The 6,173-nt window shown below is 38.2% G+C and overlaps 1 non-coding gene across 1 annotated transcript; it reads left to right on the top strand.

Annotated features, from left to right (window-relative positions):
• Positions 1-5,858: 5,858 nt before the first annotated feature.
• On the top strand, positions 5,859-5,963 carry LOC123457398. The gene has a single exon (XR_006635008.1). It is a non-coding gene; the product is annotated as a small nucleolar RNA U13 (small nucleolar RNA).
• The last annotated feature ends 210 nt before the right edge of the window (positions 5,964-6,173 follow it).

Below are 6,173 nucleotides of genomic sequence, written 5' to 3'. Positions count from 1 at the left end.
GATTTTTCCACTCACACCAGACCTCTTTGCAAACACAAGAAACGTGGAGAACCAAAGCAAACAAGGGAAGACAATCAATATTATTAGGATCATGTGGACCAGCAGGAGAACCTACAGCCACCATCCACAGCCTCCCCTCCCCCCACTGGCCAGTGGTGGCTATCAGCAAGCACCAGAGACAAGGGGAAGGGAGATCACAGCACCTAGCACTGGGGATCCAACAACCCAGCCAGTCTACTTGATGCCACAGTGCACCAAAGAGGGAACCCAAGAAGGAGCACAGCATAACTGAGACCAGAATAATCCCAAAGGTAACTGGGACTACACCAGGTCAGTACTCACCAAATAAGCCTGGTATATAGGCCTGATCTGGAAGTGCTCATTGCAACCTTCCATATCAGGATAAATTATATGTTAAATCTGATGGATGGGTCAGATTTGCCATTCTTAAATAAGCTATATTTTGGTCTTGTTATTTGTTGCTTCTTGATTTGTTGTGGCTTTGTTTCCTCTTCTGTTGTACACTAGGGAGGAGTCTCACTTGGTCACAAGCTGACCGGGAACACTCAACAAACCAGAAATCTTAACCTCCTTATTAATAGGATTAAGAGTGTGAGGCAACACACACCCTAAGGGACAGTGATTTTGTTAGAGGATCTGATTGTAATAATACCTACTCTTGCATAAATACTCTCTTCTGTTTGTCATTGAAAGTGTATATTGTTTAGTTAAAATTTAGAATCTGCCTGCATTTTGTTCCACTCAGCCTACTTGAATACTCTTATAGCAGGCAAATCCAACACCTAAGGTCACTTTTTAGATACTCTGAGAGTCTTGAGGGCCACACCTATAACATCAGATTGATTGATACATCTAATAATACTGCAGCTAACTTAAAAATCAAAGCATTAAATTAACACAAGATGCAAAAATATATACATTATTACAACAGAAGCACCAAAAATCTAGACAATATAAATCCACAAAAAAGTATTAATGCATCAGAAATGACCTCTAGTGAGAATGTTAGAGGAAATGCCCGAGGAAGGTTTAAAATGAACAATTATAAATATGCTCAAAGAAGCCAAAGAGGAAATCAAAGGAATGAAAGAGGAAATCAAAAGAACCAAAGAAGATACAGAGCACCAATTTAATGAAATAAAGAGGTCAGTACCAGACATAAATAAGGAAATAGAAATAATAAAGAAAAAAACACTCATAATTACTAGCAATGAAGAATACAGTTAATGAAATAAAAATCTCTGTAGAAAATCTCACCAGTAGAATGGATGAAGGAAGGGAAAGAATATCTAAACCAGAAGATCTTGTGGCAGATCTAATACAGTCCAACAAAGTGAAAGACAAACTAAGAGGAAAGTATGAATGGGAATTTCAAGATATTCTGGGCACTGTGAAATTATCAAACATAAGAATTCAGGGTATAGTAGAAGGAGAAGAATTTCACTGCAAAGGCATAGTAGGCATTTGCAACAAAATCATAGAAGAAAACTTCCCCCAAATTGGGAAAGAGGTGCCAATGCAGATACAGGAAGCCTTTAGAACACCAACCAGACAAAACCTGTAAAGAACCTCTCCTTGCATATTATAATTAAACTATCAAATGTAGAATCCAAAGAAAAAAATATTGAAAGCAATTAGAGAAAAATCAAGTTGCCTTCAAAGGCAAGCCCATCAGGATCACAGCAGATGACTCAATACAAACTTTAAAAGCCAGTAGGGCTTGAAGTGATGTATTCCAAGTTCTGAAAGATAACAACTGTCAACCAAGGTCACTTTATCCTGCAAAGCTATCCATTCAAATAGGTCGTTCCACAACAAAAGCAGGCTAAGGGAATATTTGAAGACAAAATCAGCTGTACAGAAAATAATTGAAAGTATCCTCCATGCTGAAGAGAAAGAAAGGCACACATATAAGGAACCTGAAAAAAAGAAACAATACTCAAATACTAGTTAACACAAGAGAACAAAGGTAAAACTGGAAGAACTAAAAAAAAAAAAATATATTAAAGCAAGGCATGGTGGCGCAGGCATTTAATCCCAGCACTCAAGAGGCAGAGGTAGGAGGATCACCGTGAGTTGAAGACCATCCTGAGACTAATGAATTCCAGGTCATCCTGAGCTAGAGTGAAACTCTACCTTGAAAAAAAAAGGCAAAAAATAAATGCACATCTTTCAATAACATCTCTTAATATCAATGGCCTCAATGTCCCAACCAAAAGACATAGGTTTGCAGGATGGGTTACAAAGCAGGAGCCTTTAATTTCTTGCCTCCAAAAAACTCACCTTTCCACACGGATGGACACTGTCTTGGGTGAAAGGTTGAAATAATGGGCCTAGAAAACAAGCAGGGGTTGCTATCCTAATATCTGACAAGGCAGACTTCAACATTAGTTAGGAAAGATAAGGAAGGTCAGTTTATATTGAATAAAGGCACACTCCAACAGGAGGACATTACAATCCTAGGCTGCTCACTTTGGACACTGTTGGTGTCCTGGGCCAGCTGTTTCAGATTGTGAGTCAGATGTCTGTTTCCATCTGGGATCTGATCATGATCCTCTCATACATTTCATTTCTGATGTAACTAAAAATGTCATTGTGCCTTCTGCCCTTCAATTATGTCAGAGCTTCAGATCTTGGGGTATCTCTGGTTTGGCAGTGTCCCCCCACATGCAGAGTTGACTCACAAGGCATCAATGACAATCTGGAATCATTTAAGGTTTGCTTTAGGTTTCATAAAGATGTGGGCTTTAGCTTAGATAGTAGTTAATTTTGAGGTACTGTTTGGTGTCACATGGATAAAACTGTGAAATGTTAAACTTGAATATATTTCTGCTTTGGAAAATATTCAGTAAGTTGGAGCAAAAACATATGAGTAAGTAAATTTAAATATACGTTTTGCAATGTGGAAACTCTAGTATTTTGCAGATTACACATTCATCTCCACATGATAAATGAAAGTAGCACAAAAATAATAAATTCTGGCCTCTCAACAGCTATGGGAGTTTGCAGGATAGACATTAACAAGCAGACCAGTCCTTTAGAAGATATGGGATGCTGACATGTAGCCATCAAAGATGTACATGAGAGAAAACTTCAATTACATTTCCAAGGCTCTGTTAAGAAATGATTCATGGGGTCCTTTTTGCTTCAGGTGGCATTAATAAATACATGCAATGCAGAGCATGGTGAAAACATGGTGCTCATAGAAATCCTCTGTTCTCTTCTGCAATTGCATCTGAGGTATTCAGAGGCAGAAACAAGCCATCCTGCTTGTTTACTAGCAGACATCCCTATGAATAAACCTTTAATCTTTCCCTCAGAAGGGGAAAAATGAATCATTTCTGATTCATGGAAGATCCTCTTAAGTGTTTGTTAGGTGAAAGCAAGTGTGTATACTGCAAGTTATAACCTTAAAGTTGACAACCCCCCTAAAGGTACCATCATGGTTTATTGCCAGGTATTGACTGAGGACAGTCCATCATCCTTGCTAGATTTCCATTAGGGCAACTACAGTTGGAAGTTGTGCAGTGGCAGTATGGTGGGAAGTATACACAGCAGATGTTTATGTGTAATAGCCACCAGTTGACTTCATATGCATTTGCTCCTGAAGGACAACTCTTGTACTAACTCCCATTAGCTAAGTATTTTCTATGCATTTTACCTAATTTCCCTACTTAAATGTGCTCCCAATTAATTTATGAGAATATAGGATCTAAGGAAATTAAGACAGTTACTCTTTTAGCAGATATAAGCCTTGAATCTGGTGTCAAGATAAGTCGCACACTAAAGCTAGTGTGTGAGTTGGAATCTACACTGATTCTTTTGTTATTGGACTCAAGTGTCATTAACATGACCTCTGATTTCTGTCAACCCTGGACTTATGCAGGTCTCTGTGAGAACCCAGAAAAAATGAGTTGTAACCACTAATCTCTTTCCAGGACATCTGCCAACCAGAGTATTACTTCCTTGCTGGTCCCATCCATGCCTTGTGCAGAATGAAGGGGTGGCATTGGGTCTCTGCTTCACTAAAGCATCATTTTATTTCACATGAAATGTATCTTCAAAGCAGTCCTTTCCAAAAAGAAAGAAAATGAGGATTTTTCCCCAATGAGAAATCTTCCCCTTTCATCCTCAACTGATTGAAGAGCTCAGGAGATGCTATTGTGGCCTTTGTGAGACCTGAAGCCTTGGTCTCTCCATCGTCTCTCTACCTGCTATGATTTGGTGAGATCTTTAGTACATGCTTATGTATCTTTATTACAGAAAATAATACTGGTATGAGAGACAATTCTTATGTGTCCCTGGGGGATCCTACTGCCCCAGATCCCATAACACTAGACATCATGCACTTGGATGATATGGAGAATCCAGGATGAGTGGAGATACTAGGCACATGCATGATGCCAACTCTAGTAAAAAATCAAAGGCAATATCCTCTACTATGGGTATTCCTTTCATTTTTTTCTGAAATCCTTAAGTCACTTTTAAACATTAAAGGCTTTTTATAAAACAGTTTTATGAGTGATATTGTAAGTGCTATGACATCAAAATATTAGTGTACAATATTTACAGTATGTTTTGTTCCATTTAATTTCTATCACCTTGTCACACTTCCTTTTTAAGTGTGACCTTTAGCATTGTAATTTTCTTTTCACAGAAACCTTGTCTTCATTGAGCAATGATTTGTAGGAAAATGAATTCAAATTATTTTACTCTGAATTTATATTACATCAGAAGGTGTCTGAGTTCAAGACTAGCAATTTATTTTAATTAAATTCTTCACGGTGTAGTAAAAACAGATAATTGACAGGCTGGAGAGATGGCTTGGCTGTTAAGGTGCTTACCTGCAAGAACTCATGTTCAAATCTCCAGGTCTCATGCACTGATGCAAGTTCCCACAAGGGGGCACAAAAGTCTGGAGTTCATTCACAGTGGCTTCAGATCCTGGAGCACTCATTCTCTCTCTCTCTCTCTCTCTTTCCCTTCCCCTCCTTCCCTGTCCCTCTTTCTTATCTTTCAAAATAAAAAAGAGAGAAACATCTAGAATACACTTATTATTGGTAACACTGTGTTCTGATTTTCTGTATTTTCCTTAGAAATTAAAACTAGCATATTAATGGACAGAATATTAAAATAAGGAAAGTTGTTTGGGCTCCTGAAAGATTTTGTATATTTTCTCTGTGGTGTCCTAATAACAGCAAATATTACTCTAAGAAATAAATGTAGAAAGGTTGGGATGAAGATGTGTCTGAAACATGGAAGATTCACATCAGGCCCTGACTTTGCAGCCATTTGTGTACAATGAATCCTTTCCCAATATAATTTTTTGCATGTGTATGTGTATTCACATGTGTGTGGGTACAAATGTACATGTATTTAGGTGTGCATGTACATGTGTTCACATACATATGGAGGCCATAAATTGAGTTCACTTGTGTTCTTATATCGTTCTCCACATTAGTTACTGGGGAAGGACCTCTCACTTGAACCCAGGACTTGTTAATGTTGTAGTTTAGCTAGCCAGCTTGTCCTGGGTATCTTTTTCCACCTCCTGAGTACTAGGATTAAAGGTGAGTGGCCATATGTACCCATCATTTATGTGGGTCCTGGGGATCTAACCTCCAGTTCTCATACATGTGCAGCAAGTGATTTGTCCACTGACCCATTGTACCACCACTCTCAATATCTGGATTGATAAAGTTTAATTTAATCTCCATCCTTTTCAATTTTATAGCCCCAATTCTGGTAACCCAGCACCATGATGCATTTACATTTTCATAAATTTAAACAATAAATTGTTTTGACCATGTCAGAATACACAATTGAAACAGCTCTAGATCCTTTTATTGGTTCATAAGCATGATGATTGGGTGTTCACGCTCTTGCGTGACGTGTGCCTCCCACTAAACCTTGTTACGCTCTGGCACATAACCCGTCTGACGTGAACTGAGAAAAAAAAAAAAAAAAAACAGCTCTAGATTTCACTAAGAGCACTTCTCTTCCTTGAAGTTCCATGAGCACTTTCTTGGCACAGTGACACATTTTTCTCTAAATGATATTTATTGGTTCATTTTCAGCATTTCATCAGAGTCAACAATCTTGTGTCTAATGAATAAAAAAGAAAGCTGCTTAAGCCAAAATACTTGCTCCTG

This window comes from Jaculus jaculus, unplaced genomic scaffold (assembly GCF_020740685.1).
Source record: "Jaculus jaculus isolate mJacJac1 unplaced genomic scaffold, mJacJac1.mat.Y.cur mat_scaffold_42_1_1262500_arrow_ctg1, whole genome shotgun sequence".
Lineage (NCBI taxonomy): Eukaryota > Metazoa > Chordata > Mammalia > Rodentia > Dipodidae > Jaculus > Jaculus jaculus.
The sequence above is the reverse complement of the archived record's forward strand: the minus strand, read 5'-3'. Positions and strand labels throughout refer to the sequence as shown.